This window comes from Aethalodelphis obliquidens, unplaced genomic scaffold, assembly GCF_003676395.1.
Source record: "Aethalodelphis obliquidens isolate GAN/ISIS:26980383/991018 unplaced genomic scaffold, ASM367639v1 scaffold2, whole genome shotgun sequence".
Classification (NCBI taxonomy): Eukaryota; Metazoa; Chordata; class Mammalia; order Artiodactyla; family Delphinidae; genus Aethalodelphis; species Aethalodelphis obliquidens.
This window is the reverse complement of record NW_020837946.1, coordinates 19472543-19497140: the sequence shown is the minus strand read 5'-3', so window position 1 is coordinate 19497140 and position 24598 is coordinate 19472543. Positions and strand designations below refer to the sequence as shown.

Here is a 24598-nt window from a genome sequence, read left to right as displayed (position 1 = left end):
GTCCTCAACACTCCAAACACGCCCCACGCTACTCACACTATTCACATGCTCTTTCGCACCCTGTGCCTCGCACACGCTGTTCCCGCTCCTGAAAGGCCCTTCCCCATCCTGCTCCCGCAACTCCCAACCTCCCTGGCAAACCTCTTCCTCCTCCTTCAGGCTCACTGTGAACCTCTCTGGGAAGCCTCCCCTGGCCTTACTCCTTTCCTACAGTCCGCCAGACTCAGATAAACCTTTTTCCTGTTCCCACTGCACTGTTCCCATGACTGTAACACTGGTCACCCACTGGACAGACACTACTGTCGACCACGTTTGTCGTCCCCACTAAGTTCCTTGAGGAAGGCCTTGACCTCTTTCTCTGTCTCCTCCAGTCCCTGGTTCGCAGAGAGCACCATTCACAATGCGGTCTACGTCAACAGTGCCTCTTGGAGTTCAATGCACAGGTCACACAGCTATACAGGATGGCCCTACGGAGCGCAGGGCCTGGCACGCGTGAGGTGTTCCATCAGGCTTCTTGCAGAACATTAACTAAAGCTTTATACAGTCCTGTCAGCCACTGAGATACTGTTCTCCCACTGCCACCCAGAGAAGTGGAAAATCAGGGACTCCAGGTGGACCTCGAGCTTCTCCCAAAGGGAAGAGACACACCGCAGCCAGAATATCATGAAAGACGGGTGTTGGTAGCACAGGCTGGGCCCCGTGCAAGTCCTTGTAGATTGGCCGAGCCAGAGCCCACCCTATGGCATCCCCCACAGGACGCCTCAGCCACGCGCTAGCCCAGTCCAGTGGACATTCGCTTTCCTAGCCGAGGACCCCCTGCGGTATCTGAAGAATTCCCCCCAGAATGCCCAAATACAAATTTTGTACATAATTTCAGAGGGGTGATGGACACCCAGGGGAGGTGTGTGAGGAGGGGTGGAGGATGGAGAGATCTGTGGGGAACCTCAGCCCCATGGCTCGAGCATGGCCTGGGGGTCCTCCTGAGACGCCCAGGCAACGGCAGCAGGGACCTCCTGTGGCCCATCTGTGACAGTCCCGGACTCCACACATGCTGACCTCCCTGCGCAACCCTCGCAGCCAGCCAGGGCCTGAGGCAGCCCTTTGTTCGAAACACAGCTCACAGAGAGTTCTAGAACTTCTCTAAATAGGAAAGGGCTTCCTCGGGGGCTCTGAAGAGCTTCAGAATTAGGGGTTGAAGACCGAGTCTCTGCAGGGGAACCACAGAGAGGAGACACAGCCTCTGAGAGGCAAAGCGGGCAGGTGACAGGTGCAACCTCAGGGACTCAGGTTCACAGTGGGAAGTGTCCACTGGTGCCACACTGACAAGCACGGGGCCCTGTGGGCAGGGACGGATGAGTCCGGGTGTGGCAGGCACCTGTCTTTCTTCCTGTTTAGCAGCACTCAGAGGGAAGCCACTGCATTTTCAGATACTGGAGAGAAGAGAACAAGATTCTTCCCAGGGCTGCTGTCAATCTTTACACAGGTGGCTCTGTCCCCTGTACAAGGGACCTCACCAGGGTCACCCCAAAATCTGCCTCTGTGGACCCAATCTGCCGAGGCAAGAAAGAAGGAGGGAGGCACTAAGCCCAGGGCCCAGACGGAAGATGGAGAAAGTCACCATCCAAACAGAAATGGAAACCAGAGCTGCCTCCCACCAGCGGCTCCCGCCCGTGGCTCCCGGGACCAGCTGAGCCATGAGAGCTTTTTAAAAGCCATGGGGTTTGGGGAGCTGATGTGCCTTGAGGGCTCAGTTAATCCACTGCCCACCCCTCATCTTACAGGACAATGAGGCTCCGTAGGCTCCGGGAACCCCCCGAGGTCACCCAGCTCGAGGGCTACAGACTCGCCTCCCTGCTTCAAGTACAGCGCTCTTCCCCCTAATGGTGCTTCAAGGTGAAGACGCTGGAGGAGCCTGGGGGGCGGGGGCACTCTCCAGCTGTGGCTGCAGACCAAGAACCTCACGATATAAGATACGGAGCTGGGTCAAGTGATGATGAGAGATGTGTCCCCAGGGCCTCCTCAGGAAGGACCCACACACTTTACACATATACCATCTTACTTGCATTCCTCCAGAGAGAGGGGAGTAGGCACAGAAAACCTCACGGTGACCTTTCTTTCAGACCCAAGGGACCAGGGCCTGGAGGGTGAGTGACCGGCCCGGTCACGGGCCAGCCCACGCCAGTGGGGTGAACGTGAACTTGCAGACCAGCCTCCTGACTCCAGTCTGGACTTCAGCTCCCACGCCAGGCACTATAACCAGAGCCTGGCACTCCCAGTCCCCTCCCTCGGCCTATCCGGGCAGCAGATATCACAGGCACACTCCGGATGGTAAAAATAGCTCCTGAGCCCACAACAACCGCCGTCCTTCTTTGCCAGGCCAGGGCACCCGCCTGGACACTCAGAGATTCCTGGCCAGGGGCACAGTCAAGCCGCCAAGAGCCCTGCCAAAGTTGGGAGAAAGCCATGAATGGGAGCCCACAGGAGGCCAGTGGGGGAATGGTCAGCCCCGAGGGTGCCACAAAGTTCAGACCACAGAACTGGGGGTGTGGGTGCTGTCCTGAATAAACAGGAATGTTTCAGGGGCGAGTCCATGCCTCTGCCACATGCCCTCTGCCCATCCCATTCTCTCCCGCCATGAACCACTACCCCAAAGGGTGAGGCCGCTCAGATCCACTGCCCCCCTCCGACGCAGCAACCCCTCAGACCTGAGGCGGCGGCTCTTACACATTCCAGGGCAGCGAGTCCAGGAAGGAGGTGGCCAGGTCGGCCCCATCTGCCTCCAAAGGCAACGCCAGAGGCCACAGCCCCACGCAGCCCCACGCCCTTACCCAGTCCAGGTCCACGGCAGCCCCCAGCCCCCAGGCCCAGAAGCCACCCTCCACCCTCTCCCCGGATCCAGCGGAGAGCCACACGAGGACACACACGGGAGAAACAGCCGCCCGGCAGACACTTACCCTCTGGACAGAGAGGGAGCGAGGGGAAGGAAAAGAAGCGCGCTGAACTGATCTCTGCTCCTTGTGCCTCAAGTTTCAAATAATCCGTCCATGGCTGCAGCTCCCAGCGCTGTCTGTGTCCTACTTGGGCTCCCTCGGACTGTCAGAGGTGGGAGGAGCCAGTGCCGCCTGCCTGCCCTGCCCGTGGCTCTGGAGCGCGCGCACACACACACACAGACACACACACACACACACACACACACACACCACTCCCTCCCTCTGCCTCTCGCTCACGTGCACGCTCGAGCTCGCGCTCGCGCTCTCTCTCTCTCTCTCTCTCTCTCTCCCTCTCTCTCCCTCTCTCTCCCTCTCTCTCTCTCTCCCCCTCTCAGCTCGGCTTGCTCTGCCTCACTCTGGCTTGTAGGAAGCCAGTGGGATAAAACTCTGTCTGTAATTTCAGCCAGCTGGGTCCCCAGGGCTTCACTTATCATCCCGTAGCTATGCAGCTCTTGAATGACATCACAGTGGCTTCCCAAGCCCTCCACATGGAGTGAGAAGTGGCCAGGCCAGCCCATCTCCGGCCCCAGCTCCATCCTAGTCCAGCGATGGCCCCAGCCCCGTCCAGGCCCAGCACAGCCCAGCACAGCCTCAGAACTGCCCCGGCCCGGCCCCAGTCCCAAACCCACTGTGGCTCCAGGACCCAGAGAAGAAGTGGGAGAAAAGCGGCTGGGACGTGAGGCAGAGGGAGAGGGAAGGGTGAGAGCTCCTACGAGGGTATTGAGATTTATTTCCCCAAATTTTTCCACATTTTTTCCCCATTCTCAGCAAATGAAAGGCAGAACAGATGACAACAATTTTCCAGCTGCTGAACAATAAGGTGGAAATCTTTTTTTTCCTCTCTCTCTCCCTCCTCGCCACCCAGCACACACCCGCCGCAGGGCAGCGTCTAGGAGCCAGGACACTTCCTTGGCTTATAAAAGGAGGAAAACCCCCACAAGCTCCTATATCTCCCAGAGGTGACCCTGGGGTATCACACACGCAGGATGCTGGGAGGGATGGGAGCCCCAAAGTGAGATACGCAGTGGAAAGCTCTGGATTCTGACCCAGGAACCTTGACCGTTCTTGAGGCCTGACTTTGGGAAGGCGAGTGTGTGTCTGGCTCAGGACACTGACCTGCCGGGCCACCTGAGATGCCTCCAGGTCACTGGCTGCTGGTATTCCGTTTGTTCCCACCCATGACAATCACGAATGGCGGAGAGGATAACTTTTTGGAGTGTAGGTGATGTCTACCCTCACATCTAAGCAGCTCGATCCAAAAGAGCCCCCTCAGCTAGAAGCCACACGAGCTGCCCAAATGACCCCACCATCAGCCTGGTGTGCCCTGAAAAGTACCAGTAGTCCCTAACTGACAGCAGGACACCAAATTCCATCTCTTATTTGCGTTTCAATTGAGTGCCCAACCCAACTCCCACAGGCAGTAGGAGATGGCCTAGGATTTGCAGCCAGGCCAGCAGTGGCTTCGAGCCCGGTGTCTCCTTGACCGAGCCCCAGTTAGTTTGCCACCCCAAAGTGCTTCTGCAGGCACCCCATGCTGATGCCCAGACCTTTCACAGACAGGTCGGGCACCGCAGGCCCGGGAGAGAGAGGCATGCCGGGTGCAGGCCACCTACTTCTCCCTCTTCGGAGCAGACACCTCATCCCTAGCTCCCTCCCCATTGCCAGCATCACTAGCTGCTTCTTTCTGAGAGTAAAGAAGAAAAATAAGAACAAAAATGGTTCTCTGTATTCTGGCCCTTGCCTTATCTTAACGGCATTTTCACTGATGAGATGGCGAACACCCCAGCCCAGCATCAAAGACTTCCCAGAAACCATCAAGAATGGGGAAGGGAGAAGAGGGGTTGCATGCCTCAGGCTCCAAACTGGGGGCAGAAGGACTTCCAGTTTAGCCGGCGCAGGACTGTTGTAAGACCACAGTTTGGACAAACTACCGTAATTATCTTCTTACCTCCATAGAGCCTTCTGGGACTAACTGACAAACCCCAGGCTCTTGAAAGGGTATGGTCAACCAGTCCACCCAATAGTCCCTACCCTTACAACAGTGTTAACCTAGACTTTATTTGCATACGACCTTCATGTTTATCTGCACATCTGAATCCCATCCATAGTATTATTTTGATAGGATTTTGTAAAATTTTTAAAATAAATTTAACTTCCAAGTAGTTCAAAGCATCAATATCCACGATATCACAGATTTGGTGTGAAAGCTACACACTTTCTCTTCTAATATGCTTTAAAATAAATAGACTTAAAATCATTTCATATATAATTACCAGTCTGGCCAATGTACCATACTTTGGAAACACCACCATACAACAGTCTCTGTAAGTAGCAACCCGATCCCATGGTTCTCTGCTACCATCCAGGGACCAGCTGCACCAGAAGGCTCTGGGGAGTTTTATCAAAACCCTGACCCCCTGGCCCCACCCCAGACCTCCAGAGGCCGAATTGCCAGGGGTGGGACCTGGGAATCTGAATTGTAGAACACTCTCCAGTGGAGAATCCTAGGCAGCCAGGTTTGGCATAAAATGGTCCTAGCTGTACTTCACTGTTTTCAATTATAGGGATCTTACTCTCTCCTCCAAAAGCCCGTTTCATCATTACATGGCTCTAACGGATAGATTTTAGCTCCCTGACTTTTCCACTAACCTTGTGGTGCCTGATTGGGCGGCTCAGACAAGCCAAATCTCAACCACATGAGAGCTTCAGACACCGAATGGGATGTGCAAGTCCTCCGGAGCGTCTCCTTTGACAGACAAACCTCCCCCACTCCCACCCGCAAAGCCCCTGAGCCCACCGTACCTCTCTTTGCTCCTCCTCACCACCTGAGCACTTGTTACCAGTGGTTCTTATCACTGAAGCAAGGGACGACCCGTGTGGGCCCTCTGACCTATGAGGAGCACCGCAGGCCTATCACCTTCCAGTTTCTGGAAACCATGCCTTTAATAATGCAACCTAAATGTATACCCAGCCCTTTTGACTCATTTCACTTCAGCATCTGCCAGGAACACAGTGGCTAAGAACACGGGCTTAGGGGTCAAGCCGACACTGGTTTAAATGCAGACACTACTACTTACTAGCTTAGTGCAACCCTGGGCCAATTACTTAATTTTTCTGAGTTTCAGTTTCTTTATCTATAAAATGGGTATCTCAGAGAGTACTGCAAAGACTGATACAATGCGTGTAAAGCACTCAGCACAGTAAAAAGCACACAGAGGTGCTCTAAATGAGGCAGCCACGTATATACAACCACCATCACCTCGACATCTGCTTCCCAATCTTCCTTCCCTACCCCGTCCACCCTGAACAGCACCTCGGTGACCCTAGCTCACTGGGCCCAGATGAAACACACCCAGTGCTTAAGCTTCAGGACATATCATTTGGCCTGTCCTTTCTCTGCTCAAATATCATGGCATCGAGTGTCCAGCAAAGAGAAGAGTCTCACATCCCAGACTCTGAGGATGGGATGTTGTTCAATCAACAAACACTGGGTCTGTCCCGGCATCAGTTACCGCCAACAGTATGCCTGAAAATGTCACCCCCCTCCCCCCTCCAGAGATGGCTTCAACACCAAGGACCAAGAGGAGGGAGGGGTGGCATCTTTCCAGACCTGGTTTTTTGCTCTCTCTCGTAAGGAACAAAATGACTGAGTGTTTTGGTTTCTAAGAAACCCAGTCCGAGAACAGAAGCAGGAAGCGGAACAGAGTGTCTTCACTGAAGGGCTACCTCACACCCTACGAGTGTGAGAGGTGAGGTTCCAGAGTCAAGAGACTGAGGAGACAACTAGACCGGTGGTCCTCCCCCGAGGCGAGGTACTCTCCAGGGAACATGAGGCAATGGCTGGAAATATCTGGGGTTGTCACATCTAGAAGAAATGCTATTGGCATCCAGTGGGTAGAGATGCTTCTGAACATCCTCTAACACACAGGACAGTCCCATGTCCAATGTCAACAGTGCCACAGCCAACACACCCCGAGACCAACTGAGGGCGGAAGGAGTTTGGGGTGTGAGAGACAGAGCTCGGGACTGACTCAGGAGTCCTGGGTCCCAATCCCAGCTGGGCCACTAACTCACCTTGTGACCTTGGCCAAGTCATTTCCTGGGCCTCAGTTTCCAAAGTGGTAAAATGAGAGAAAAGAGCAAGATGAGCTTTGCACTCTCAAACTTCTGGTTCTAAGCAGAACACAGGGAGGAGGAGAAAGGCCTGGCGTCCCAAGGTTCAAGGTGTGAAAGGTCTGGGGGGGCGAGGGAGGACCCTGGGGAAAGGCCACTGCCTGGGCTGGGTGTGGCGCAGGATGTGACATAGAAACAAGTCACAGACCCCCGCAGGACCTCCTCCCCACCTCCCAGCCCAGCACAGAGGGAAGGCAGGCTGACCCAGAGCTCAGGGCCCCCCTCGCATGGCCCCAGCCTTCCAGGGTCTCCACATGGTACCTCAGGAAGGCAGTGGACAGGGCCAGGCTCCGGAGCCTGTTCCCTGAGAGCTGGGCAGGAGCCTCCGCACCAGAGGATCACCCAGGAAGGGAATCGCCAACTCCCAGGCAGACGGCTGGGCTGGGCAAGCGTCAGGATAGATCCACTCACCTCCCTCCTGCCTCTCCCCACTCGGATTGCCCCCCGGGGCCTGGACACCACTTCAGTAGCAGTCCTCACTTGGGAAGGACGGAGGGAGAGTGGGGAGAGGGGCCGTGGGCTTGGGGAGCCAGGAAGAATGAGACAGCACCACGGAACGGGGAGGGTGCATTTGAACTATGTGTTTGCACGTTAATGGATGTTCTCTCCTTTGCTTCCACAACTGCCCTTCAAGGTAGATCCCTGAAAAAGAGACCGAGGCTTAGCGGCGGGGGCTTGATCAAGATCACACTGCCAGGCTCACTGATGCTCAAGTTCTTTCTACTTCCCAGAGAGGAAGGAGGAAGGAAGAAGGAGAGGGGCGGGCAAAGGATGAGAGCTTGGAGGACCCCGTGGGACGAAGGGAGTGGAGGGTAACAATCAAATCACAATGTTGGTTTAGAACAACCCGCCCAAACCCCACCATCCAAATGAGTGCTGCCCCCATCAAAGTGGTCCCTGGGAATTTGTATGCCTGTATCCTAATGATGCTGTCAGGGTTCAGAGCATTTCTGGAAACTTGTAGGGAACTGCCTCAGAGCTGGTTCACCACTCACACAATGAACCCGTCTTTGCACTTAAGGTCGATCCCATGTCAGTGGTGCTTAACAGGCCCACGAAGTACCTCACCTAAGTACTGGTTACCAGGCTGGCCGTGCTTCATAACGACAGCTCCCTTCACTCTGTGGGGTCTGCGGGGGGCGAGGGGTCTGCGGGGTTCTGTGCACGAGTGCTGGGTGTTTGCAGAGGGCTCTCTGTGGTTCTGTTTTGAGTGGGTGTGGGGATGGGGGTGGGGGTGGGATCTGGGTGGTCTCTGCTTCCTTTCCCAGACGGGTCCCTCCGTGTGCATGAGTATAACGAGGCTCGGGTAGGCATCTCCGTGGGGGTCTCCCGGCACTCGTGTGCAAGCTCACACACAAGCAGGTGCGGGCAAGAAGCCGGAAGGCGCTGCTGCAGGGGGACAAGCTGGGAGTGACCCTCTTGATCCGCAGGGGCTACAGCACCATGGGGCACAGGCCTGGACAGGAGACAGGAGACAGGGAACCAGCCCAGGCCTCTTTCTAGCCTTGTGAAGAGTGCCTGCCTGGCCCTTGAAGGCTGTTAAGCAGTGTGCAGAAAAAGCGGGACGGAGAGGCAGAAAGGAAGCAGGAAAGATCTGAGAAGCTTTGAGCTTTCATATCAAAATCTGATCTCACTGCCCCTGGAGAAGGAGAACAAACACTGAAGAACACTTTGCTGCTAACAGTTTTTTAAGCAATCGAAGCACCACCAGGCGAAAGTCTCCAATGAGCACCGGGGCATTGACTAGCTGCAAGGATGTAAAGACATGGTCCGCGGTGAGAAAGGATGAGAAAGGCCGCCAGCAGCTCCTGGCTCCCAACCACTGACAGCTCTGCACTGCTTTCCAGAACCAGGGGGCCCCACCGGCAGCCTGGATAAGCCGGCTGGGGCTGGACCAGGCCCTGGCCCTGGAGGGTGGGAGGGCAGTCCAGCTGGCCTGCCATCTGAGGCAGGATGCCCCATGTCCCTGCAGGAGAGTCTCGCAGGTGCAAATAATGCTTGAGCAGAAAAAAAAGAAGGGCAGGAGAAGGGGGAGTTTGGCAAGGCTCCCAAGGCCCCTTTGCATGCAGAACCTGCTGGGGCTTTGTCAGAACCCTCTAGACACTGCCTGTTCTTTCATGTTCATGCACCATGGTCCCTCACCCTATCTGGACAGGTGTGTGGGGTGGAGGATTCTCCTCAACCTCAAGAAAATCCAGTCCTGCCACCAGCTCCCCTATCTCATGTGCCTCAAAAGCAAGACAGCTTTCCTGGAAGTCAGACCCCCACCCTGCCTGCTGCAGCTAAAACTTACTCTCTCCAACTCCGCTCTCCAATCCCTAACTGGCCACTGCACAGTACACAGACCTAGAGAAAGTGTTGTCTGGCAGCAACAGCAGTAGACTGGGGGTGGGGGGCGGTCAAAGGGCCAGAGTACTAAGGAGTGATTGTGGACAGGCCTCAGTTTACTCCTCTGTGCAATGGGAGAGTACAACCAGATAGATGGTCTCTGAACACCTGGCCAACTCTAGATGCTCAAGGATCTAACACAGAGAAGATGCTCAACCTGGCATTTTCTCTGTGGACCTGATGCTCCTCTTCTGCTTGGTCTTGCCTGGGTGGCTCCAGGCTCCAAACTCGTCCAAGGCTATTTCTGCAGCAGACACAGAGCCCCTGGGGGCTAGAACAGAAACAGTGACTTACAGAAAGTCGGGAAATACACGCCAGGCTGCAGAGGTTCCGAGGGCCATGCAGGGCAATAAAGAGGCTGATTTATTTTCATCAGTGAAATGCTGAAACCCAATCCTTGGAGCAAGCTGACCCAGCAGGCGCGGTGGGGAGCTCCCCACCTGGAGCAGAATTAGCTAGATCGCAGCCTCCCAGGTCTCACCCCGGGGCTGACAATGGGAGGGACAGAAGGGGAGGCCAGGGTTGGCCAGCTCACCCAGTGTGATTCCAGGTCCCTCGGGTTGGCCTCTTCCCACCCTTCCACTGGCCTGCAAGGGTCTCCGAAATGCAGGCACAGCAGTGTTAGGTCCACATGCCCACTTGCGTGGGGCAGAGGGAGCAGAGGGACAGGAGGCAGGGTGCCTCAAACTCCTGCCCTCGTGAAGCCATGGTGAGGAATGGTGGGCATCAGAATCCCAGCTCTATGTCTTCCTGGCTGTGTAAACACCGGGAGGTTACTTAACCTCTCTGTGCCTGTTTCCTCATCTGTGAAATAGGAACAAGAGTACTCAGCTCACAGGAGGGTCATGAGGAGTAAAGGAAATAATGGGCACCTAACAGAACCTCACACGTGGAGGGTGTATAGAGAAGGGAGATATAGATTTTCCTCCTAGTGCCTAATCAAATTGCTGATTGGGAGTGCCAATTAATACAACCCTTATGGAGGCCAGTATGATGCTATCAAAATTATATGGGCTTCCCTGGTGGCGCAGTGGTTGAGAGTCCGCCTGCCGATGCAGGGGACGCAGGTTCGTGCCCCGGTCCGGGAAGATCCCACATGCCGTGGAGCGGCTGGGCCCGTGAGCCATGGCCACTGAGCCTGCGCATCCGGAGCCTCTGCTCCACAACGGGAGGGGCCACAGCAGCGAGAGGCCCGCGTACCGCAAAAAAAAAAAAAATATTATATATGCATATTTCTTCCATCCAGCAATTCCACTTCTAGAAATTTGTCCTACAGACAGACTTGCACAAATGAAATGGTGTTACGCACAAATAAAAACGTTACTCACTGCAGAATTTTTGAAAACAGCAAAAGATTAGAAACAACCTAAATGTCCATGTTACTTAAATACAGTTAAATAAAATGCTAGTTAAATAAAACACAGAACCTCTGTGCAGTGGAGCGCCACGCAGGTGAAAAGCGAGAAGGCTCTGTTATTATTTGTTATTAGGAAAAGATCTCCATGCTTTGTCATTAGATGAAACTGCTCAGGCACAAGCCAGATCCTTACGGTGGTTACCGGACCCTAAATGATCTGGTCCCCATTACCTCTAACCTCATCTCCTATTACAACCTTCACTGCAGTCACATTGGCCCCTTTGCTGCTTCTCAAACATCTTAGGTGGGCTCCTGCCTCAGGACCTTTGCACTTGCTATTCCCCCTGCCTGGAATGCTCTTCCTCAGCGATTTGCTTGGCTGACTCCCTCACTTCCTTCAATTCTTTGTTCATATGCCCCCGCCTCAGTGAAGCTTAGGCTGACCAGCATTTTTTTTTTTTTCGGCTGTTGGGTCTTCATTGCTGCTCACAGGCTTTCTCTAGTTGCAGCAAGCGGGGGCTACTCTTCATTGTGGTGCACAGCCTTCTCACTGCGGTGGCTTCTCTTGTTGCAGAGTATGGGCTCTAGGCACATGGGCTTCAGTAGTTGTGGCACACGGGCTTCAGCAGTTGTGGCACATGGGCTCTAGAGCGCAGGCTCAGTAGTTGTGGCACACAGGCTTAGTTGCTCCACGGCATGTGGGATCTTCCCGGACCAGGACTTGAACCCATGTCCCCTGCATTGGCAGGTGGATTCTTAACCACTGCGCCACCAGGGAAGTCCTGACCAGCTTTTTAAAAAATTTCAACTCACCGCTCGACGCCCATCACCAACAACTCCCAATCACCCTTACTCTGTAATATTTTTTTTCCCAGAGCATTTATCACCTTCTAAGATGCTCTCTCACTTACAGCTGACCCTTGAACAATGCCAGGGTTAGGGGCACTGACCCACCCGCCCCTACCCACTCACCGCCCACATCCTCACGCTGAAAAATCCACATACTGCTTTCTCTGCCCCCAGAACAAAAGAGTTGAGAAATGACTCACCCAAGGGCAGGAAGCTGAAATAGTTTGGATAGAATCAGGACTCAAACCCTAGTTCTTTTGATTCCACATATTGTGATCTCTAACTGAACACAAACTTTTCCCCACAAAGATCCATAAATAAAAATACAGGTATTTATTGAAAAAAAAACTGTGTATAAGTGGGCCTGCACAGCTCAGATCTGTGTTACTCGCGGGTCAGATGTACTCATAATGTCTTTTTAAAAAACGTTTTATTGTCTGTCTTCTCCCACTAGAATACAATCATGACAAGGGCAAGGATCTTTGTTTTGTTCACTGCTGTATCCTCAGCAACTAAATAGTGACACACAGTAGATACTCAATAAATATTTGTTGACTGAATAAATGAATGTTAATGCAGACAGTCCACATACCAAAGAACACAAATGATTTGGCTTTTTCTTTTTTTCTTCTTCTTCAATACAGTGGATTCAAGGTTACACCTATAATCACATCATTTTCACTCTCTTGCATCCTGATATGTTTTCTCAAATGGAGGAGAAAGAAGCAGCTTTATGGCCGCTCCAGCAATCACCATGGCCCACAGCCTGGCCATCACTGATGAACAGTGCCGTGGAGATTAGGACCCTGGAAAGACCCTGGGAGCTAGGCCTGCTCTGCCCTCAACTGTCTGAGGGACCTCTGCAAACGCCCCAACCCCTGAGCAGAGGGAGCGGCTCACACAGGAATGGAGCCTGGCATTTGCGTGATGCCAGGGGAAAGGTTCAGTAGGAAGAATACAGACCTGCGGCCAGAGGCCAGGGTTCAAAGTCCAGTTCAACAACGGGGATGGTCGAAACTGGCACTCAGGGAAGCACTGCATAAAGTACCACCCAAGGTCAGGTGGTGGTATCAGTAACAACTAACATCAACTGATGGCTTACTATGGAATAGGCACAGAGCTAGGCACCCATCCGTTATCTCACTTCATTCTCAGCCTATAGGAGAGGTATATCTTTGTCCCCATTTTACCGGGGAGAACACTAAGGCTCAGAAAGGCTAAATGATTTGCCCAGGGTCAACAGGGGGCAGGAGGCAGAGCTGGGCTTGACCCCAGGCAGCCTGAGTCCCGAGCCCAGGCTTTCAACCACTATGGTGCCTCTACTGTCTCCCGAGGATGTGGCTTTTGTCTCTTCTCAGGCCACTCTAAGATACTGTCCTTCTCAACCTCAGTGGAGGCTGCCTATTACTGAAGGTATGTGAGCTCAGCGACTTTGTCAGGATTTCAGAAGGTCTCTTGGCAGGGGGAGGAGCATAGAGAAGAAAGAGATGTACGGGGATGAATCACCCATGAGCAGCTGGGGAAGTAGAGGGAGGGGAACCATGAAAGAAGAGAGGACGGATCATCCTCCAGATCCCAGACCCACTGAACCCTTTTCCCATAAATGGTCTCCACTGGACAGAAAGCAGGGCCTGGGAGAGTGGACCAAAAGGGACAGGCTCTGTCGCCTGAAGAGAAGCGCACCAGCTAGTAGGCAGAAGGAATGGGCAAGACGCAGACAAGCTCCAGGGAGGGCGCTGCCTCTCAAAGGCTGGTGGAGAGATGGGACCGAAGGCCAGCACCATTAGGGAAGGAGTTAAACTTTGCCAAGAAGCAAAGCAGCCTCAGCTAGCACCTATGAGCCAGCTCCAGGCCAACTGGCCTGGACGAGGAGAAGGAGGGCCAGGCACAGCCTCCAAAGGCAGGGAGGAGCACCCAGGGCCTGAACAGGTCCAACAAGGAATAATCCAGAAGAATCCAGAAAGACAACTCTCACCAGCTCCATTCCCTCTTAGTACCCATCACTCAGTCACATCCACCGGGCAACAGATCTGGGCTCCAGGGACCCATCCACTGCAGGATTTTGTGTGCTGTCTTTCCTCTTAATCTCCTGGTTTGTCCTCCCCTCCTGGACCCCGTAAATATGGTTCCCTTGGGGTTCCCCTCACCCTCCCTCCGCCTTCTCCAACATTCCCATCTTAACCAACTCCTGCTTTCCACTGACATCCTACCCAGCCCACCATGGGACGGGGGGCAGTGGTGAGAAGGAGGCCAGAGCAATTTGATTGCTTTCTTTCCCTCTACTTTCTAGACTTCAGGCAATGTTGTTATGCCACTTCTAGATCTGAAAAGCAATTCTGTTTTCACTGCCATCTACCCTCCCAGGCCCAGGACACACGCAGCCCCTCTGCAAAGTCATCCACCTCTGATCACCACCATCCCAGAAGCTTCTTCTCTCCTGAGAAGCCTGGCTCTTGGCCACGATTCTTCTCCATTTGGCTGTGGGTCGCGGCGGATGGTGCACTTGTCTGATCTGGACGCACCCCCTCCCTGCCCTTGTCTGCAGGACTTTCTACAGCACCAGGGCTAGCCTAGGGCCCACCATCTAGTAGGTGATCTATAAGCATTTGGGAAAGAAAGGAGAGAGAAAAGGAAGGGAGGGAAGGAAGAAGGAGGGGAGGGAGCAAGGGAATGATGGGTGAAAAGCAGCTTTAGTTGGGTCCCCAAAAATATTTGATCAATGGAAGCTTGTATTTCTTTTCTTGGACGTGGTGAGAGTCCGTATCTTGGGGTCTCGCCGAGCCCAGCTAACTTGCACTTGTCTGCACGTCTGGCAGGAGCGGAAGCAGGGAGGGTGGTTGAGGGGGAAAGACTGCACGTTCTCCTCTTCCCCGGCCTGGAGCTTGATATTTGAGCACAGCAAGAGGGCAGACGTGCCGCTCAGGCCCCTGGCCAAGAGCTCTGCGTCTGCTCCGAGTGTGGCTCCGGCCTTCCAACCTCCACCTGATGGCAGAGATTACGGAGGACCAAAGGCACATTCAGTCAGGAGGGTATTGGTTTACTGAATGTTCCACGGGCAGACACTGCTCTTCAAGCCTGCCAGCTGCCTCCCAGAGCAGGGCCAGCTAAGGGTCCAAGGGCATCGGCACAAGCCCCACCCCACCCCACCAGGAACAGCGCTAAGCAGGTGGCCGGCAGATGCTGGGTCAGTGGAGTCGTGGTCTTTATCCACAAGGTCAGACCGACACTACCTTTAAATTCTCGGCACTCTGATTGTTCCAGCAGGTCAGGAGAGGACTCCCTCTTGGGAAAGTAGAAACCCAGATCCTCCTCAAGAAGTCATCCCAACCCTGCCTGTGCCACTGTCTCTATGTAGACCACCCCACACTGAGACCCATTTCCCTTATTTCTCGACATCTCTGCCCAAGAGGACAAGGGCCCAGCCTCCCTGCCACAGTTGATCTACCCTTTCACAGTCGGGAAGTTTTTCCAGGTGGCTAGTTCAAACCCCTCCTGCTGCAGTCTAAGCTCCAGCTCTTTGGACTATAGGATGTGATAGAACAGGGACAGAAGCTGAAGCTTTCAGTAACAGCTTTGAATTTCTCCCTCCCTGCCCTTACCCGCCCCCCGCCCACCCTGACCAGAGCGGAAGGGCCGCCCCCTCCAGCAGCCAGTAGGACTTCCCAACAAAAATCAGCCTCTCGGGGGGAGTTCCCCGGTGGTCTAGCGGTTAGGATTCGGCGCTTTCACTACTGTGGCCTGGGTTCAATCCCTGGTCAGGGAACTGAGATCCCACAAGCCGTGCAGCATGACCAAAAAAAAAAAAAAAAAAAAATCAGGCTGTTAGCACCTGTGCTTAGAAAGTCACCCCTAAAACCCTCTGCTCAAGGGGCAGATGTATCACTCGGGATCCTTGGACGCTTTTCCTGAATAATTTGGGACCACCTGCAATCTTGTTCTCCCATTTTTTACTGGTTCCTCCACATCTTACCCAAAAGTTCAGAAGGCAACAATGTCACACTCTGTGAAAGTACGTCAAGGGTAAACATTCACCGTGGTGCTCAGGTGTTCTTCCAGGGTGGGCACAAGGGCTGTTGTCCCCAGTGACCGCCTCCAAAGGGGCCGCCTTCTGCTACCCTTCCCCACCCTGCCTCGCCCTGGGAGATGAAGGGAAACGGGGCCGCGCAGGTGGCTGAGGCAGCCCGGAGGCAGAACTCGTGAGCTTTGGTGCTGTCCTGACATCCAGGGACCTGGAACCTGGCCTCCCTCTCTGTGTAATGGGGCAGGTGTTCCAGACCAGTCGAGGCACCAGTTCCAGGGCTGGAAAGAGATCAGATGAAGCAGCCTAAAGCATTTCAGGCTATAGATGTATCATCTTTCAGATCAAGGTCACAGAACGATAGGATGCAGTATCCCTGACGGGCTCCAGAGCCCCACCCATTCCCGTCCAAATCCTGCCTTCACCATTTACTAAGGGTGTCATCTGAACAAGGTCCCTAAGCCTCTGTGATTGCCGCAGTTTTCTCTCCTGTAAAATGGGAACACTCACAACCAGGTGTATGTGGAACTATTTGGGTCTCAGTTGTGACAGAGGCCCCAGGAAAATGAATGCCATGTTCCAAAAGTAAGGCAGGGCTTGTAAAAAGGGATGACTGATATCAAGACAGTGAAAAGTCAACCCACTGGATAGGAGAAAATATTTGCAAATCATATATCTAATAAGGGACATATTTCCAGAATATATAAAAAACTCTTATAACTTAATAACAAAAAGACAAAAATCTAACTTTAAGTATGTGCAAAGGTTGTGAATAGATGTTCCTTTAAAGAAGATAGCCAATTAACAAAGATGTTCAACATCATTAATTACTAGGGAAATGCAAATCAAAGCCATAATAAAATACCACTTTATACCCACCAGGATGGCTAGAATCCCAAAGATAGAAAACTACAAGTGTTGGTGAGGATGTGGAGATACTGTAATCCTCATACACTGGCTGGTAGGAATGTAAGATGGTGCAGTCACTTTGGAAAACAGTCTGACAGCTCCTCAGATGATTAAATATTGAGTTACTATATGACCCAGCAATTCCACTCATAGGTATCTACCCAAGAGAAATGAAAACATAAGTCCATGCAAAAACTTATACATGAATGCCCATAGCGGCATTCTTCATAATAGCCAAAAAGTGGAAACAGTGCAAATATTCATCCACTGATGTGTGTATAAACAAAATGCGGTATGGCCATACAATGGAATATTACAAAGCAAATCAAAAGGAACTATACACACTGCAAACTGGATGAACCCTGAAAACATCATGAGTGAAAGAAGGCCACGAAAGGCCACATGAAATATGCAGAACAGACAAATCTATAGAGATAGAAAGTAGACTAGGGCTGGGGGTGGGTAAAGATGTGGGGAGTGACTGCTAATGAGTATGAAGTTTCTTCGAGGGGGGTGATAATGTTCTAAAATTAGATTATGGTGAGGGTTGTACCACCCTAAATATACGAAAACCTACTGAATTCTACTCTTTAAATAGGTGAAGTTATGATATTAAATTATATCAATGTAATATCACTTCATTATACTATATTGGGAATATATAATATTAGCTATTAAAAAATTTTTTTAAGACAGTGATGGCTGAAAACTGTTCTGTGGCTCTAAACTGCCCCCCACACACATCCATGTCAAGGGAGTGAAAGGATGAGAAAGTGAGTGATTCTAAGAGGAATCTTGGAGAGAAGAGTTGTTTTGCTGCAAGTACCACCTGCCAGGGAGGGGCTTTCCCCTCACCTCGGTGAGTCTGCTCAGCTCAGCTCGAGTCCGCTGGGGCTGGAAAACGTGAGAGACGGGCCTAGCTCAGGCCTGGAAGCCCACACGGTGAGAGGCCAGCCAGGGAACAGAGACAGCGGCTGCGCTGGCCACCTCAGTCCCAAGCTTTGCTGAGCCCAAGGGCGCCTTAGGGCTCCTGCGGGCCAAGGGGAGAGATCCAGCCCAGGGCTGCCTCACATCCTGTCCTAGAGGGCCACCTGGAGGGCTGAAACACCTCCACAGGAGGAGGTGGAGGGAGCGAGGGATGCTCGGCCGAGGAAAGGGTGAGCCTCTGACAGATCTGCAGTCACCCACCCGAAGGAAACGAAGGAAACGGTGAGAAGAGATACTTGGGGAGTTCAAGGGGGGAGGGGCTCCAAAACATCCACGGAAGTGCTGCAGGAGGAAACAGTCACCCGGAACCTTCCACTGTCAAAGAGCTCAGATGTCATATCATCCGTGCCTGTGTCTCCACTTAACAGGGGTGCAGGCAAGTAAAAATGTTCCCATCCTTTCTCTCCTTCCTCTCTTCCCATCAGTCAGGGAGACAGAGAGAAAACCTACAGAAACGACCCCCACCCCGTCCCATCCACAGCTGAAGCAAGGTAGGGGCAGACAAGGGGGAAGAACTAATTCTGGGTGAAGCACCAAGTTCACCAAGTTCACCCTGGGCGTCTTTATTACTGCCCAGAGGCTCTTGTATAACATTACCTGAGTGTGACTAGAAAAGGCACGGGACTCACCCTAATGTCATTCGGGCGCAGGGGAAGCTTTAAAACCACATCCTAACAAGTTCTGCTTGGTCAGCCTAATGGTTACAAAACAGCAGCCACCTATAGGCATTTGGGGAGGAGTAACCAAGAGAACATACACAGGGTAAGAACACAAGGCTAGCTATCATCTAGTCATTACCTTTGTCATCATCACTGTCATCATTAGGGTTGTAGAGCTGGAAGTCTCCTTGCATATCAACCCCCCTCAATTCACTCATAAGGAAAACTGAGAGCCAGAGAGGGAAAGTAACTTTTCCAAAGTCACACAGCAAGTTGGTGTCAGAGGCAAGTCTCTTGACTTCCAAGAGTGGGGCTCCCAGAACAGAACCAGCTACAGACAGTTCCCAGAGAGTAGAGGGACCAGGGGAATATGGGTTTTTTCTTAAGAAGAGAGGGCTTGTATACATTCAAAATCACACCTCTATCTTCTTTCCTCCAGCACTTCAATAATAATAATAATAGACACAAATTATTGCCAGCATAGTACACACCAGGCGCTTACTTTTCACACTGCACATACGTTACCTCATTGAGCCTTAACAACAGCCCTGGAAGGAAAGTACTGTTATTGTACCGATTTTACAGATGAGGCATCAGAGAGGCAAAGTGACCTGACCAAGGAACACAATTATGAACCACAGAGCTTGGAACCAATCTTCCGATCCTCAGTTCCACAGTCTTAGTCCCTAGAGTAGACATCAGTCTGTTCAACGGTATTTCTACTTTCTTCCACACACAAATTCCCTGCCCCCTTTGAAATTAAGCGTGGATGTGTGACATGTTTGGGCCAATGAAATGTGAGCAGAAGGAGAGTGTGTCATGCCCAGACAGAAGCAGCGTGCAGGTCACAGTGTCCTCTGCCTACTTCAGCAGCAGTGGTGGATGCACCTATGCCATGAAGCCACCATCAGCCTGGAGGAAGTAAGATGAACAAAGACCCCTGTCAATCCACACTGGACAGGCAGCGTGGGCAAGCAATACACTTTTGTTGGTTAAGTCACCGAGAATTTGGGGCTGTTTGTTATGCAGCATAACCAAGCCCCTCCTGACTGATACAGCCACTGAGCAATGCTGCTTCCCACTACAAGCTCAAGAGAGGGAAGCTAAGTCCATCTTAGCTCCTCACAAGTCACAAAAAGGAGTAATGAGCTCAAAGAAATGGAAAGAATTGCTACTCCAACTTCCTCATTTTCCAGGAAATAAAAAAGATCTAAAGAAAAGGAGTTACCAAGGACACCCAAACCCAAATCTCCTGCCTCCCAGGCCAGTGTGTGTCTGAGTCTGTCTGTCTCTCCATGTCTCTCACCTGTTTCTCTCTCCTCACTCTCTGCCTGTTTGTGTGTCTCTCTCCCTTCCTCTTTCCTTTCTCTCAAAAGAAAAAAAAATATCAGAGAATCCTTGGACAAGCCCAGCTCATGAGAAGTTACCACAGGCTAGGGACTCCTGGCTACCATCAGGGAGGCTCTTCTCCAGCTCAGACAAAAGAACATGAAGAGGAGGTGGGTGTCCTACAGAGCTGGAATCTCTCCCCCAAGGAAGGGGATTCCTCTCCTCACAGAGCCTGAGGGTGAGAGGCTTGGGCACAAAACCAAGCCTCCTTGTCACCAGCCCCTGGCTCTGACGGGGCTGCCCACAGAAACAAAAGAAGGGCTGCCGGGCATCCTGCAGGGGTGGTTATTAGTCCCCCTGCCATCTTCAGCCAGGCCAGCAGACTTGTCATTTCTCCCTTCATTACTCCTTTTGGCTCTGAGCAATCTGCTGCTTTATCCAGCCTCAGCCCCTATTCCCCCGTCCTCTTTTAAGTCTTGAGAAACTCTAATCAACTCAGTGTCCAAGGAGGTTGGGAAAGGTGGGGGGGAGTGGGTGGGCAATGAGATAATTCAGGCCTGGTCAACCTGTGGGCTTCTCAGAATCGGAAGGCAGCCCACACCCCCTTGGTCTCGCACTTGCTTCCGGGAAGGCTTGCCCTGGAACACTCTGGAGGAATTTGGAGACAGCTCCGTGCAGCATAGGCAAAAACACAGCCCTGCTCCCACCCACAGGGAGCTGGGATCTGGGCACGGGGCTTCATTACTCAGGCCAAAGAGCTAATGGGGCTTCTGGGGCTGTGAAATGTGGTACCAGCCAGAGCGCTGAGCTGGCAGGCTCCAGACCAAACTGGAGAGAGCCAGAGAGGGGGAGGCTGGTGGGGGACCAGACTGTTCTCCCCTCCACTCACCCTGGACCTTCTCTTCCTCCTCACTCAGGACCAAGGCTCCAGGCATCCAACTACAGGCAACCCAGAAAACTCCTTCCTGGGTGTTATGGGCTGAATTGTGTCCCCACTCCCAAAATTCATATGCTGAAGTCCTAACCCCCAGTACCTCAGAATGTGACTGTACTTGGAGATAGGGCCTTTAAAGAGGTGATTAAGTTAAAATTAGGTCATAAGGGTCGGCCCTAATCCAATATGACTGATGTCCTTAAGGGAAGAGGAGGTGAGGACGCAGACACACACAGAGGGAAGACCATGTGAAGACACAAAGAGGAGACGGCCATCAACAAGCCAAGGAGCGAGGCCTCGGGAGAAACCAACCCTGCCCACACCTCGATCTCAGACCTCTGGCCTCCAGAGCTGTGAGAAAATAAATGTCTATTGTTTACGGCAAACAGTCTGTGGTACTTTGCAGTGGCCACCCAAGCAGACGACGACATCGGTCTGTTGGTCATCAGGCTCACGACGGGGTTCTGTTCCCAAAGTAAGGAGTCCCCAAAACGACAGGCACTCATCCTGTGCTCCCCGGCCACCTGTCCCAAGGCCTGGAAACTTCTCTGCTCAGAAGGTTCTTCATTGGATTTTTCACCTTCCGTCACCTCCCCCTCCTTCTGGCTTAAGTGCAGGGGAGCCCAAATGGTCCCAAGCAGCACGGTCACCGCAGCCTAGGCCCACCACGCAGAGGCACACTCTCCTTCTGTTTCTGACTCGACTTCCTGGCCCCATCCTCCAGGGAAATGGGCTACCCTGTGGGGCAGTGAGCATCCCGTCATCTAAGGTGAGGAGCCAGGGGCGGGAGGGATTTGCAGCTGACACCTGAATGTACACGCCAGCCTTACTCCGATCTCCTGACCCCGGGCTAGAGCGCTGACCTCCCTGCATGTGGTATGGTCATCACGTAATGGGGCTGCAACAGGGTGAGCTGAGATCATGAAAGGAGGGTTCCACTTGTAGGGATGTCCCCCTCTTTGACAGGTCCCTTCCCCTCTCGAGCCTCAGTTTCCTCTCTACAGCAGGAGGGTGTGAGATGGGCTCTGTGATCTGGGGGGGCCGGCCTGCAGAGATCAGAAGTCCCCACATGTTTTCTTCCTTCATTTTGCTGCTGAGATTGACAGGGGACGCCCTGAAGGGAAGGAAGAGCATGCTGAGTGCCACGGGTCTGCATGCCTTCAACTGGAAACCTGCACGAGGGTTCAGAGGGTAGGGATGCAGGCAGTGAGGAAGGGGTTAAACACAGAGCAATTCCTGACATGGAGGGTAAAGTCAGGGTCACCTGGAGGGCTTCCCGGAGGAACGGAGCTCTGACCCCAGCACCGACCGCCTCTCACTTCAGGGAGAGCCGAGGTGGGGCCCAGGCCAGAGATGACCTTTGCCCCAAGAGCTGGGCTCGGTGCCCCCGCCCACCACTCTGAGTCACCCGGTGGACTCCAGAGGGACTAGGCCACTCCTCCTAAACCCGCCCCTGGTGGGCCCGAAATAGCAGAGGCGGGCAGCTTCCAGAAATGGCCTCACCTCACCTCCAACACACCACCCTGTCCGTATTTTGAGAGGCCAGCCCCTCACCAGAGGCAGTCCTGCGTGAGCAGCCCCTCCTGTGTATGGGAGGGGGGGCGGGGACAGGGGGACATCAGGGATGTGCCTCAGCTGTTCCCGGCACCGCAGCCCTGCTGGGTACCTGCCACAGGGTACTGCACTCCGTGCCTCACCGCGTATAAGCGCCCCGCCCATCTGGACTGTCCAGTGGTGAGAAGTGGGGGGCAGAGCGAGCAGACCCTCACCCAAGCTCAGCGGGACCCAGGTACTGCCACAGGACCAGACACCCAGCACAGACCCTTGGGGACGACGGCCAGCTGAGGACGCTATAGCAGTTAGCACCGGGGTTCCGCATCAGATCCGCTCTCTACTAGCGAGGCTACCTTGGGCAGGTCACTTAACCCCTCTGTGCCCCAGTCCCCCATCCAGGCATAATAACAGTGCCCACCTCACAATGTGGCTGCAAGTGTTAGATGAGATGGAGGCTATCAAGTTCTTGGCATCGTAACCGGCGCGTGGCAAAGCCCGAGCTGGCTCCCAAGGCCAAGGGGCCTCCTCCCGAGCCCTGTCAGCAGACCCCTGAGATCGTGGTCACTACCAACGTGACAGAGACTCACGAGGGAACACAGCAGGCAGCCCCTCTGCAGCTCCCGCTCCCCGAAAGGTGCTCGAAATGATTTGTCACCAAATCCCCACGTTACAACAGAGTCAACGGAGGCCTCAAGAGGATGGCATCTTGGCGGAGGACTTGAACCTGGATAGTTTGGCTCCAGAGGCCACAGTCCTAACCACAGGACAAACTACCTCTCATGAAAATTGCTACGGTAACCCAATCACGTGAGTACCGTCACCGTCCCGTTTGCAGATAAGCAAATGAAGACGACAGGAAGGCGTGATCATTTGACCAAGGGCACACAGCTGCAGACGGGAGACTCCACAGTGTGGACCAGGCAGTTGGGCTCTAAAGCACACGTGCTCGAGCGCTCTAGCACTTCAGGGTCATCCTGCCTCTCCTGGTCCAGGGCCTCCCCGGGCACCACATTGCAGCCCACAAGGCCATCCCCCAGCCCAAGCGCAGCTCCAGCAAATGGCCAAACCACCGCCCAAGGCTCCAGCGTGGAGGCCCTTATCCCAGCTAGCACGTGTGGAAACTGGAGCACAGTGACTTGCACGCAACTAGGGGAACAGACAGAGGCCTTGGGCTTCCCTCTCATAAACCAGAGAATTAGCCAGAAGAAAATGCATTTACCTCTGGGCCCCAGAATCTAGAGCCTTTTAGAAGTGCTCCAGCCAGGAGAAGCAGGGTGAGGATAACATCACCGCTCCTGCCCCGGGGCCACCCCACTGACTCTCCTGTCCCTGTGGGGGATGCAGCCCAGTGACAGTGGGGAGTACACAGCAGGACAGGCTGGGTCTGCCCGGGTGACCGCTCCAGCCGCCCAGCTCCGGGCCCGGGCCAGCCAGCAAGGGAAGAGGACGGCAGGGCTGTGAGCTGCTGCCTTCCCTTCCCACCCTTGGGCGCAGGGCCAGTGTCTCAGCCTCCAGACAGGAGCCCCTCTGTCCCTACGGGACGAGCTGACCTTTAACTGGCCAAAAGATCCTACTGGTTCCATTCCTCTGCCTGGGAGAGCAGATCGGAGGAGAGAGGAGGGCGGGCAAGGGGGAGGGAGAGGAGCCCGGGGCCCCCCTCTCCCCTTCCTTCCTCCCCCTTCCCTGCCTCTGGTCCCAGCCTCCTGATCAGTCCGCCTGCTTCCTTCCCTCACGGCTGACTGTGTCCCAAGCCCCATCCTTCCCGCAGCCCCTCCTTTCCCCTTAATTGTTTTACCTTTTGTTTGCCTAGCACTTTATAGTTTACTAAATGTTTTTACATTTATCGTCGCATTGAATCCACACCAGGGAGAGATGGAGAGACATTGAAAATTCCTTCCAATTGCCAAGTGTTCTTGTTAAAAATGCAAACATCCCCAGAACGATGAAGAATTAGGCTGGCAGCCACCGGTACCTCAGGACTGATTCATTTCATCCTCTGCCTTCTCCCCAGCTCCAGGGCACAAGGGGACGTGGCTGGAGCAGGAAGAGGAGCGCTTTGGCGGGGGCGCGGGGGGGGGCAGCCTCAGCACAGTAGGGAGGGCCCCGGTGGAGTGTCTAGGCCCCCGGAGGGGTGGGGGAGAAGTGAGGGAACTAGGTAGGGAGAGGACAAACTTGCACCACTGCAACACTGCACATGAACTTCTCCCATCAAACCCTAAATTCTAGCCTAAGCATCGCCCTCATCCCACCCCCTCTGAACTGCATCGCTCATTCTGGTGTCTCTAAGGTCAGAGGGAGAATCTTTATGCAGGAAAAGGCCTAAAAGACTAGCAGCATGGAGTCAACAAATCCAAAACCTTGGAGGTGGAGACCAGGGTGAGGGTCCCTGGACTACCTAATCCAGCTCTGCCACATGGCCCAGGGTCCCCACCCCAGGACAAGCTTCAGCTG

At 53.5% G+C, this 24598-nt stretch overlaps 1 protein-coding gene across 6 annotated transcripts in view; it reads right to left on the bottom strand.

Moving 5' to 3' along the window:
- TNS1 (tensin 1) overlaps positions 1–24598 on the bottom strand; it is a 204983-nt gene that overhangs the window by 54179 nt on the left and 126206 nt on the right. The gene's annotated exons all lie outside the window — the stretch shown is intronic.